Source organism: Jatropha curcas, chromosome 9, assembly GCF_041381405.1.
Source record: "Jatropha curcas cultivar XTBG-Jc1 chromosome 9, XTBG_Jcur_1.0, whole genome shotgun sequence".
In the NCBI taxonomy this organism is placed as follows: Eukaryota; Viridiplantae; Streptophyta; class Magnoliopsida; order Malpighiales; family Euphorbiaceae; genus Jatropha; species Jatropha curcas.
This window is the reverse complement of record NC_143159.1, coordinates 11888009-11901843: the sequence shown is the minus strand read 5'-3', so window position 1 is coordinate 11901843 and position 13835 is coordinate 11888009. Positions and strand designations below refer to the sequence as shown.

The 13835-nt window shown below is 28.9% G+C and overlaps 1 long non-coding RNA gene across 1 annotated transcript; it reads left to right on the top strand.

Annotated features, from left to right (window-relative positions):
- Nucleotides 1-7542: 7542 nt before the first annotated feature.
- LOC149493644 (uncharacterized) lies at nt 7543-10136 on the top strand. Its single transcript, XR_016322393.1, has 3 exons — nt 7543-8078; nt 8934-8999; nt 9884-10136. It is a non-coding gene; the product is annotated as an uncharacterized LOC149493644 (long non-coding RNA).
- Nucleotides 10137-13835: the final 3699 nt, after the last annotated feature.

Genomic DNA, 13835 nt, shown 5'->3' with positions numbered 1-13835 from the left:
CTCTGTTGACATAAGGATAATATTTGTCTCTGCACATGTGATTTTCAGATTTTTTTTGCTAAAGTTTTGGATCTTTCTTACTTTCTATGATCCTACATTGTTGGTCTCAAGAATGAAAAATATATTTATTGGGCTGTTGAACTAATGATTTCCATGTTAAATAGTTAAAAAAAAAATTGTGAATTATTCTACTACGAATGAGTTATTCGATGTGCATATTTGACATCAAGAATATTAATTAGCCACTAACATGTATCCAGTTGTTATTAGAGTTGATATTTTTAGGCTTTTTGGCCAGAAAAATCTTTGAGGATTTTTGAAATAGTTCTTGATTGTAGTTTAACATTTTGAGCTTTCCCTTCTTGAAATTGATTTGGTTAAGCATAACTTCTGTTATCTTTTTTTTGTGAATTTATTGATTCAATTTCTGATTTTATTGTGTAATGTTTTTGTTGGGGTTTAGGGAAATCAAAGTTAAGCAAAGGAAAGACAAATAATTTGGACTTTTTCATTTGGAATTTTTATAATTCAGTAGTTTAGGAAGTTATAAATTTATTTAAACACTATTGAATTATTTTACATCTTTCAATTTGTTACACACACAATTTATTAACTTCATCATCAGTTTATTAGAGGCATGCTAAAACAGTTCTATGTGCAAAGCAAAGTATATCCTTTAATATCTTTTCCTACTATTTATACATTGATCTTTGGATTAATTTTCTGTGGAATATCCTTGAGTTTATTAAAATTTAAAAACATTTTGCTAAAAAAATGAAGCCTCTCTCTTTCATCTCTATTATTTTATAGAGCTGTTTTTAAATAATAATCTGATTATATTTGGTCTGTTAAACGAAAAAGTCTCATATTAATAAAGCAAATTCATATTTAATGACTAAAGCAAGATTAGTTTTAAATTTGACCAATTAATTCTTTAATTTACTTTCATTTTGTTTCTTAAATTTTTTTATGATTGATATCTTTAGGTGGAAACAATTAGTAGTTTCACAATGTCTTTGAAACTTCAAATAGGTGAAACTTAAACCTAGAGATAGGAAAAGACGCAATTATCTGTAATTAGAAGGCTTTTTGGTTTTTTTTCAAATTTTAATAAAAATTTATAATTATTTATGTGTTTTCAAATGATAAAATGTGAAGTTTCTAATTCAATCATCATATTATATTTTAAATAGTTTACTTTTTGTTATTTACTTTTTGTAGGTTTGAATTAGAACAAAAGAATATTGAACAGCTACTTGAATTAACTATTTTTGATTATTTTGTTAATGATCACTAAATATGGTTACATTATTCTGTTGATTTTCCATGTATCAATGTTGGCAAGCCAAAATATCTTGCGTATGTTTCAATTGGGATTTTCTTTTAATTTATAATTAATCAATTTAGTCTCTTATTCTCATCATCCTGTGTTCAGTTTTTTACAATCTTTTTAAGTCTTGTCCCTGCAACTTACTTTAAATATTTTTCCTGCTTCTTCAATTTTTTGGCCTCATGCTCTTGTTTTGGACTAAGATGGAGTACTACTGTGAAATTAATAAATGTTTCCAATGGGATATCGAGAGATCAGCATGGAACCATTTACAAAGGACTTTTAGGTTTAGTTTTTATTTTTATTTTTTGTATAATCTATCTATTATCAATGTAAATATTTATTTGCTTTTAGTGATTACACTTTACATTTTGTAGATTGTACAAGATCATGAAAAACTGTCTCCCATGTCTTAATATGCTTCTTCACTTTGCTTGGATGTCAAAATTTTCACAATTACCATATTTTTAACTTTTTGCATGCTAGCCAAATGTATATGCCACATTTTTACCCTTTGCATGCTTACCACATGCAAGCTACACATAAAATAATATATACTTGCCACATGTTTCATTTTTACTCTTTTTCAACTTTTGCATGTTTACCGGTGTATAAAATTCTAAGAAATGCTATGCAAGATTGCCATGTTCCGTTACCACTTTTTTTATCCTTTGCATGTACACCAAATGTATATAATTGCCACATTTTTTACCGTTTGCATGTTTGCTACATGCAAATTCATAATAAATTGTTTACATATTCCCTAATTGTTTCTCTATAAAATCAACCAACTCCAAGAATCACAAATACTTGTTATTCTCTCCTACTTATCTTTCTTCAATCTACTAATATGTAGTTGGCATGAAACTCAACTCCAATTCTCGACGCTATGAGGTAATTAACATTGCATTTTTGTCTTTTTTTTTTTTTTTTCTCCACTTAGTGAATACTTGAATTCTAATCATCCTAATAATTCTTTTGTATTTCTTCTTGATGGAAATAATTTTTTTTAGTTTGAATGTGTTTGATTATTACAAAAGTTGAAAATATGTCATTGAATTTTTCTATTTAATGTTGCTTATGTTGGATATGTTTTTATAATAGTCTTGAGTGTAATTTTGTAAGTAGATGATAATAATTTTTTTTTGATTTTGTGTTTTTGACAATATTGTTTTCTAAGAATATTAGCAAAGAATAAATATGGGAAACAAATGTGCAAGAAAGGTAAATATGCTCTTTGGCTCCCTAAGCATTTTTTTTTCTTACTTTTTTTAAGCATTGAGTATGAAATTTAATTCTAGATTGAGAATTTTTATGTGGGCCAGTCATTAAAATAGCTGAGCATTTAGATTGGCAGTATATCAATTTTGTGATGATTGTGCATCAATGTGAATAATTATTTATTCTTATTCAAATAATTATCTATCCTTATTCATATATGTTCAATATTGTTTTTTACTTTCATCATTTATATATGAACATAAGGCTTATGATAATTAGATGTGTAGATTTTGGAACATTAACGTAAAAGATATTTTTTATATGTATGCTTATCGAAACAAAAAAAAAATAAACATTTTAATTTGATTACAAAATGAGTATGTGGTTGTGCTTTGTTGAGTTTTTTTTTCCTTTCAAGAAATAAACTAAATGGAGGATTTTAAAAATAAACATATATATAGAAAAACATAGCTGATTACACAACCAACAATTATTTGAATAAGCAAATGTACTATATAATGTTAGTTATATGCCCTATCGCTAATTTGATTGGTTATATTTTAGATATAATATTTCATGCAATAAATATTTTATTATTGAAAAAATTTATTTATCTTTTATATTCCATTGATTGAATCTTGGTAAAAGATAAACTCCATGAGACAATTCTGCTTTGCAAAGTAAATTATAATGTGGTTATAATTATGAGTTTTATTTTGCATTAAAGTAATGTCTATAAATATTTCTAATCAATGTTTTCCTCATTATTGGACGATGATTAGAGCTTTTGAGACTGGTACATATTAGGTTCTCTCCTTAGGCAAACAGTTGTTCTCATAAGCTAAGATATATGTGATATCTAGAATTAATATGTATGTGCTTGTTATTTAAACAAGTCCACTGAATTAAGCTGCATGAGAATTTCATACGGAGAGTTACTTGTGTATATGGAATACTCAAGTGATGGTTGTGTAAGTGATCCTTTAACTTGCAATTACTAAGGTATCTTGTATGAGGATGACTATATTTTGATTCTTCGTTCACAATATTTATTCATGAATAATAAGCAATGATTTTTTGGATATAGTAGGAACTGTATAAAGATACTTGTGTAATTAAGAGAAGATCATCACCCTAAATAAATCAAGGGAAATGTCTAATTGTTCTTTATTAGTATTAATTAAGAAATCCTTGCGAGGTAGAATGAAATTAGCAAATTAGATTTGGAATTTCATTCAAATGATCAATGGCTAAGATTAAGAGAACTAATATGATTTAGCAAAGTAGACGCACTCCATGCCTAATTACTAAATCAGAACATTATTGATGAAGGGATATTAATTACACTAATAAATCATGCACTAAAAGGTCAAGTCAAACCATTTTTACTTTCTAAATATTTGGATAGTCATGACATGTTGTTAGACAATGTACTTGACCTTCAAATATTAATTAATTAATTAATTCAATTTATATTTATTGCCAATATATTTGGAACCTAGAAGGTCACACAGATAAAAATGCATATGAGAAAGTGAAAATGAGAAATCGAATCAAGTATGACTTGATTACAAATAAATTTTGGGACATTAAGGGCAAAATTATAATTTATATTTAATTACAATTTAACCTAAATTATTAAGTATTGACTTAATTGATTTATGTCTACAATTTATTAAGATAAATTTTATATTAAACCTAATATTTTAATTATGATTTATTTATTTAGACAGTTCAATAAATAAATATAATTGATTAAATTGAAAATCCTATTACTATATGTATTATGATTTATCAGTTTTTAAATAAATAAATAGGCACATATATATTTTAGTTATAATTTATTTATTTAAAAGGTTTAAATAAATAATTATAATTTATTTATTTATGAACTAAGGTTTTCATATATAAAGTTTAAGAGATAGTCTAAAGACGAAAGTTATTGCTTAAAGCCACAAAACTAAACATAGAACGTACGATAGCTAGCAACATCATACACTCTAATCTCTCGACCCTCTAAAATAATTTTAGAGTTTTTCAATTGTACATTCGTGTGGATACAACCTAGCCGCGTAGATTAAGTTTCGAAGAATCTATAAAAGAGGTATTCTTCTAAACAATTTATTTCTTTAGTCATTTAAACGGATCTCTGTTGGTATTATTTTGTTATAATTATCTTGTTCCGTTGTGTATTATTGACATTGAAACTCAATATATGAATTATTGTAAATTAAGATATTATTGTGAATCTACTATGGTAAAATTCATTTTGTGAATGTATTTTTGTAAATTATTATAAATTTACTGTAAAAATATACCGAGTAAATTATTACAAATTTCATGTAAATTTATAAAATTATTTATGATATAAATTTTCTCACTGCAAAAAAGATGACCCGCAGCATCGTGCTAGGGCCAAAAACCTAGTTTATTTTCTATATGGTTTTATTTGATTAATTCTTTATTCTACGGTATTTTATATATTTCAATTTCATAATATATGCAATTATTTACCTCACGGTGATATTTGTGCATGTTGTTCTCACCTTATTTTTTAAAATATTTATGTGAACTAGATTAATATATAAAACAATGTAAATCTTTCAAAAAAAAAAACTACGAAAAATATATTTGAGAATTTCAATTTTTAATACTAAAAAAAATTGTGTTTTGCTAAATATGTTGATAAGATAAACATTGTGGAGGTGTGAATGTTGAGGTGGATATATGATCACTTAAGATTAGACAAGATTATGAATAGTATGGTCATGAATAGGATGGTCACATTAGGCAACAAGTGCGAGTAACAAAATGTAGAAATAAAATAAGGTTATATAGTATGGACATGTATTGCGTAGATCCTTAAATAATCCAATTTGTAAATATGATACTTTGACAATGGAGAATACTAAAAAGGGAAGAGGTCAACTTAGAACTGCTAAGAAGGAAATTAACACAAAGAATCTACAATCTTTAGATATTAATGAGGATTTAGCTATGAACATAACAAAATGGAGATAAAAGAAGATTTATGTAATAGACCATAGTTTGTTATTATTACTTATTCTATGATTCGTTCTATTTATCAATATATCAATTAGTTTTAAATTTTTCTTCAAATTTTTTTACAAGAAGTATTTTAAAATTTTTTCCGACTTATACTTTACTTTACATTGATAGTAATTTGATTAGAGTGAATATTGAAGCAAAAGATTCATATAGTTGATCCCAACTAATTTGAGACTAAGCCTCCGTTTGTTTCCGAAAAATAATTTTTCTTTAGAAAATATTTTTCAAATGACTTATTTTCCATTGTTTAGTTGCAATATTGAAAATTAGTTTAAAATATTAAAATTTTTTAACTCATGCGACCATAAATAATAATAATAATAATAATAATAATAATAATAATAATAATTTCGTATTTTAAAAATTTTATTGTTGAATATGAGAAAAATGTAAAAAAAAAAAAAGGGTAAATTATGAAAGTCACAGATAACCAGTGGTGGTGGTCAACGATTGGTGGTGGTGGACAATGATTAGTGGTAGTGACTACCGATGATTAATATATTAAAAAACATAGATTTATAAGGTTATAATAAATTTGTTAATATCCGGAAAATATTTTACTCTCTTAAATAGGAAGTTATTTTCCTTGAAAATGACTTGATTTTCCTTTGATCATGAAATATTTTTCATTGACTTATTCTCCTGAACGTGCCAAAAATAGAAAGTTGTGAAAAATATTTTCCTGCAAGTTATTTTAGGGAAATAAATGGAGCCTATGTTGCTGTTGACAATTGCTTAAAGCTAATACAATTTTGTTGAACTCATTTGGTGAGTTTGGGCTTGAACTTTATATTTTGAATTTGAACTTGACTTATTTAATTGGATATTTAATTAGTAGTAGCCCATTTTATATTACTTTATTTATATCTTTAATTAATTAATTAAAAGAAAGAGATAAAAGATGAAGTGGATTATAGTAGTTTGAAGAAAGGTCATTATCCGGTCGAGAGCGAGAGAGTGTGCTAATTCTAAAAATTAACAAGTCGAATTAATTTAGTTTGATTTTTCTTTGCGGTTTTGATTTATGATTTTAGACAATTTTAGTTTCAGTTTTGATTTTGTTATAAAAATAATTTAATTTTTTCTAAAATCAAGTTAAATTATATGAATCAATACAAACAGGACCGAATCCATTTCAACCGCAATTCAATGGATTGCACACTCCTCATTAGTAGGAGGTGAGCATTAGGTCAATTTGATTTAAACAAAATAAACAAAATTCTTATTTAGAAAAAAACTAAACCAAACTAAACATTTATATAATCAAACTGAACAAATTTGGTTTAATTTTATTTGATTTTAAAATTTTGACCTACTTTTACCCCTCATTTGAAATAATTGAATTCCACAAAATTTTATAAAATTTATTTAGAAATCTATATATTTGTATTTGAAATGAAAAAAATATATATATAAATTTCAATTATAGGAATTTAATTCTATGGAATTGAATAAAACTATACCAAATTCCATAAAAACATGTGAAATTTCTAAATGAATTCTATAAATTAAGCACTTTAACTTTTTATGGAAAACTATCACTCTCTTTCTATAAAGTTAATTTTTCAATTTTTTACTTATTTAACTTATTTATTTTATCAAACCTGACCAAAACCATTTAAAAATTTTATTTTTTAGAAAAATATTTTCTTATTATTGTTTTTTATATTAATATTTGAAACAACCCGAATTTTTATTTTCAAAGATTTTCCAATTAAATTTAATAAACCGACAGCTTGGAAATTTATTTTAATATTTTATTGCGAACACTGTGAGAAATCGAATCGAAAACCGATTGAAAAAGCCGAAAACCAATTGAAAATCAAAGATTTGGGTCGAATCGAACCGAATCGAACCGGTTCGACCCAAACCATCTAGAAACATCTATTTCTTTTCTTTTTATCTCCAGCGCTGCACCTCTACTTCTCATCCTCACCAGCGCCCCACCTCCACTCCACCAACACAGCCACCGCGCCTCCTCCTCCCTCTCTTCTTCTTCTTCTTCTTCTTCTTCTTCTTTCTTTCTTTCTTTCTTTCCTTTTTCTTTCTTTCTTTCCCTTTCTTCTTCCCTGCAACTGTGTCTGCGTCACTGCCAGCAACTCCAGCAACGTCGGCCGATCACCACCGCGCGCCAGTTGCAGTCGCACCGCCTCCATCGCGCGCCAGCACGTCCCGTAGCTCCTCCGCGCGCCACAGTCGGCCCTCTGCCAGGTCTGTCGCGCCTACAGCAGCAGCACCAGCTTCAAGCCTCACCGCCAGCCGCACCTCCGCCCTCTGCCAGATCACCCAGCCACCGCTGCAGCTCCCTGTCGCAGAAACACCACCAGATCGTGCCACCTTCGCCTTCCCTTGCCACTGTCAGTCGGATCGGACCACTTCTGGCGTGCGTAGCTCCGATCCAACACGAGCAAATTTCCGATCTAGCAAAAATTCGACAAAAAAAAAAATTATATTTGGGGTATAAATTAATTTAACTACATTTTCGTTAATTTAATTTTATTAATGATAGTTAATTAAATTTAGTCATTTTAGTTAGTTTAATTCTAACAATTTTAGTTGATTAACTTGATTTTAGTAATTGATTTTAGTAATCTTGAGTAATTAATTTAAATAGTATTAATTTATTGATAAATAAAATATTTAGTTAGTAATTTTAGTTGTTTAGTTAGTTTAAAATGAATTCAAAATAGTTATTGATTAATTAATATGAAGTAATTATTGATTAATAAAAATAATAGTTAGTTAAAATTAAATTCAGTATTAAATAATTTATTAGGAAATTTTGGTAATAATAAAATTTATGGAATTTAAGTGTGGATTGAAGGTAGATTATATTGTATGTAATTTTAATTTATAAATTATGGATGTAGGTTGATGTTAAGGTTGAATGTAATTTTGATATTACTATTTGGATGGAGGACGGGAAAAATTGCATTGATTGAATGCCCGACGGATGGGCTGTGTGGTTTGGAATTATTAAATAAATTGTTGATATTTTAACAGGTGGATAGTCCAATTTTTAGGGGAGATGCTGTCGAAATTTCGGTAGAAAATAAAATAAATTTCAGTAAAAAAATAAAATAAATTTCGGTGGAAATTAAAATAGATTTCGGTAGGAAATAAAATAGATTTTAGAAGAAAATAAATGAAATAGAGTTAGATAGAGAAATAAAAATTTATTACAGAAAAGAAATTAAATATCGAGATTAAATTACGTAGAAAAATTTAGAATATAAAATAAAATTATTAGAAGGGTAAAGAAATATTTTGTCTGATAGAGTTATTCTTTTTGTGTCATTCTTACTTTGCTTAGATCGCCCGGGTCCATCTAGTGCTCCTCCAGGACAACATCAAAGCTAGAATTTCGCTCTCCATCACTGTGAGTAATAATAAATAATGTATATCAACACTGCATTTGCATAACATTTATTCATAAACATTATATTTTTATTTACATATTTACAATATATTACAAGTATTTTCTCATATATATTATGTTACGATCATTATAATTATACTTATATATAATTGTGCATTTGGATGAAATTGGTGTAATACGTTGAAAGAATTGTTTGATTACTTGTGCTGTGCATATACTGTGCCTTGTTTGTGTGGAATTGGGATGAAGTGGGTCACCATGGGTTTGTGAGACTGTTTCTGTTATACGGATCCTGATTCTGATTTCTGTTATATTCTGATTCTGTTATATGGATCCTGATTCTGTTTCTGTTAGCCGGGTAAATGGGAGATCGGCGCCCCCGTGTGCACCTACCGTTACCGTTACTGTTAACCACAGGTTGGCTTCTTTATTGGGCGCACCGGATAATCTAGATTTGATCGCAGCCCGCAGGGTGGCCTCCTGTTGTGAGCGCCTGATGATCTAGATTTGATGGAGACGACCGGGTTGCCTCCTGTTGGTATGGAAAAGAAAAGAGATAATGGAAAAACAATGAGAGGGCTGGTCAAGTGAGGATTAGACCGGTCGGCCAGTATGGGGGATCGACTCCCTGGTGCACATGTGGAGGATGAGCCATGTGGGAGGACGGCTCATCGGGGGTTCGGTGACTCCACTGACTAATTTCCACGTGATGTGATTATTTGAAGGTGATATTGTTTGTAGGTGCTGATGTAATGTCATATGATTGACTGTTGTGTGTTCATTCAGTATACTAGGGTGCATTTTGCTTGACTGTATGTGGTGTGTATTATTTATTATTATTCACTGAGTTGTAAAACTCACCCCCTTCTCTCCAAACCTCCCAGGTACTAGGAAGCAGCTGATTCGACTGAAGCTCTGCAATCTTCTCCGCAGAGTTATAAATGTAAACTTTACATTTCTGTTGTCTAATTTTGGATGTATAAGTTACTCTATTATCAGATTATTATTGAACTCCGCAGTTATAGGGTTGTGTATTACTATTGGATTTATTGTTAGCACTACACTATAAATTAAATATTATGTAATTAGCTGCAGGTGAGCCAGTAAGCCCATAATGTGATTATAATTTATTGTGAATAGGCCCTGGTTAGATACTATGTGTTAATTGAGATTTAGGCTTACTACGGGCCTCGGGGGCCTTAAGCTTACCTGGGCCCTAGTGCCGGTCCGGCCCACGGAAATGGGTCGTGACAAAGGTGGTATCAGAGCATAGGTTTATAAGTTTAGAAGTAACTGCGGAGTAATTCCTGTCATGTCTTGACATAGTTTTCCTTGCTTCCCATTCAGCGTTATTCGCAGCTAGGATAAAGTCAAGTTGTTTAATGATTAAAATCTGTATCCTTGTTCTTTAGAAATGTGATTTAGTTACTGATGCTAAGGGATGGTTTAAGCAAAAAAATCTTTCTATGGATTAAATAATATTCATATATAATTTAAGTAGGTAAGAAGATAAGTTATATATGATTAATAAGTTAAAGTTAAATGATGAAAGTATATTATTTTTATTTAATACGTGTTGAATATGGAATATATATATTGAAGACTGCATGAATGTTTGTATACGTGTGCCTGCGGAATTGAGAATGAGTTGCTAATTATTTAATAAGAGAACTAAATGATTTGAATTTGAGGACATTAGAATCCATTTAACTAGAGTATTGAATTAGTATATGTATTTGATGAAATTTACATGATGTTGGTTAGTAGAATTGCTTATAATTATTGAGATGGGTATTTTTCTAGATGGAATGGATATACATGATTTTTATAAGGTTTGAATATTGAAGGATTTGGTGTGATTTGCTATAATAATTGGTGATGAGTATTTTTCATAATAAATAATATTGGTGGAATTACTATATGAAGTGAGTTTTATTTATGAGTAATGACTACTTGGTAGAGTAAAGTGTATTATTGTATTTAGCAACTATTTCTTTGGTGTGTGAATATAGGGAATAATATAAATTATTGTGGTTATAAGAAACGTAAATTGTGATTCTTAGTAAGAGATAAAGTACTCTAATCTTTATGTATTTAGTGATGGATATTGTGTGGATTGTGGCATCTTATGGTTTAATATGGTATAAATAAGAATTAAAGCTAATGGTATTTAGTCATTTGATGTTTAAAATAGTTGTTGCACACTCGATGGTATATAAATTACAAACAATGATTTTTGTTTAATAGGAGATTCTATGATCCGAGAAACGACTCTATAAGGAAATTATGTAAATAGTGGGCTATGATGATTAAGTGTATTGATGAATGACATCGGACATGGAGAGATAACTGTCCAATTATTGAATTGATGTTATACTAATGAATTAGATGAGTTAGGATGGATCTAGTCCTGTTATTATATGGATATTAAGAAAGACTTTCTACTTGAGAGAAAGAGATAAGAAAATTCTCACTTCTGTAACTTGATGGCATTTGGTTAGAAAATAGTTTTATGAGTTATATTAATTGAATCCACACATTGAGCTTATAAATATAGTGTGATAAGTGTTATTAATAGTAATAACTGGGAATAAGAGTTGATAAAAGATCATGGGACTTAGCTTAAGATGACAATGAATGTGAATACATGTAACTTGTTTGTGGAAAGCATATAAACATAAGGACTTTCTATTAATTAGTGCAATTCGTGCAAGATACTTGTTTTATTGGATAAAGAAGGTTAGTTATATTTATGTCCTTAGTAGAACATGGATGTAATTAAATTATTTTATTTCATTAGTAAGCTAGCTAAGTTTGAATTTACTATTTGTTTGGAACAGTGAAACTTGGTATAAGAATAAATAGGTGAATTTGGGATAGTTTAACAATTTTAGCGAGGAGAATACATGGTAGTATTTGAAAACTGAAAATATAAACTATAGGATTATTGGATGTGATAACGGTATGGTTTAAGATTATTGGAATGCTAACTCATGGGTGTCGATCAGATCATTAATAAATGAAAATTGCTCATGGAATTATTGAGATATCAATTAGGATGAGAGTCATTAAGATATTATTGGAGTCAATGTAAAGCTATTCTGAAGTTCTTAGTAATTGGTGGCAATTATGATTGAATGAATATTATTGTGTTATAAATGGCTGATGTGACATATCTTGTGGCTTAAGAGACTACTTAATTTGTTAGGTCCATTTTGAAGAATTCAATGAGGTATTAACCTTATTTAGAGTAAAGAACATAGAGAGAACATAATTAAGGTTGAAAATATTCCTACATCGTATGAGATATAAATTTTACAAATTTTGCAGGTGATAGACATTAAGATAGACTTGGAAAAAAAAAAAAAAAGAATAAAAGAATAACCTAATGATATTATTATTTGAATATTCATCGGCATAAAACAAAGGACATAGTTTAATTAGGAGTTGGATTATAGGTTTTAACATCCTTAATCTCTTACTTAGCTTGAGCAAAAAAAAAAAGGGCACTACTTGTTTAGGATTCTTGATTTCTAAATACGTTAACTTAGTTCTAAAAGATTGATTAAGGATAGATGAAATAGATAAATTGAATATAAACTACGGTTTGGAGAATTTTACATCTTGATTGTAGGCTGGATCTCTTTATGGAAGTGAGTATCATAGATTGGCGATTACAAATTCTAGAAAATAAATGAAGAATTATCTGGCATGACAACAGCTAACTTGGCTAGTTGCATAAATTCTTGTCACAGTTAGTTAAGAAATGGTATGGTATGACAAATTGGAAAGAGGAATAGAGAAGTTAAAAACTAAAATAGGGATTTGATGGTGAATTTAAATTCTCTTTATAGTTGATGTGCTACTTGTTTTTAGGGGATTCTTATTAGTAGGATTTGAAAAGAGATTGTATATCTTTCGTTGGAAAATGGTTAAGTTGTTAAATAGGTGATGTGCTTGGGATAGAAGCCAAGATCTCCTATCAGTTGATAGCAATTAGCTAGAGAAGTGTCATGATTTTGTTTGAAATAAGCTTGTAGTAGTGGCAAGAATTTGTTCTCTTTAATTGGAAATGATCACATAGTACTTAATGGCAGAATTTGATAAGAATCGAAAACTTTCTTGATTTGGCAGCCATCATCTTATTTAATTATGAACAACTTCAATGATTATGAGGGCAAATATATGGAATTGGAATTGATGGAAAATGGATGAGTCAGCCTATAGGTTTTGAATTTTAAAATAAGGAGTCCAACTTGAGATAGTAGTAAATTGGATTGAGTATGCTGATTCTTATATCAGTAAGATTAAATACTGGGTTGGTATATGAGTTTCTTATGGAGTGATGATCATTGCCTATGATAGCTAGTGAGAGAATAAATGACGATACATCAATGTAGGTCACATGATATATAGCTAACGAGATTAATAATCCTCACTTGAGCAGAGGCTATGTGGAACTTACATTCTTATGCATAACGGTGGCTACTAGAGTCAAATCTGTGCCTTGGGTTATGAATATTTTACTTGATTTGATGACTTGTAGATATAGTACAACTCAAGTTTAAATTAACTATGGTGATAAGGTAGATATCTAACTGCTCATAAGAATACTTAATATGAATGTCATAACTTTTAGCAGTTGCAGCATTATGTGAGAAGTACAGCCACTATTGTCGTAAACAACTGTTGCATCCTTGTTTCTTGTCACTTAGAAAATTCAAGGACGAATTTTTTTTAAAGGGGGGAAGACTGAAACAACCCGAATTTTTATTTTCAAAGATTTTCCAATTAAATTTAATAAACCGACAGCTTGGAAATTTATTTTAATATTTT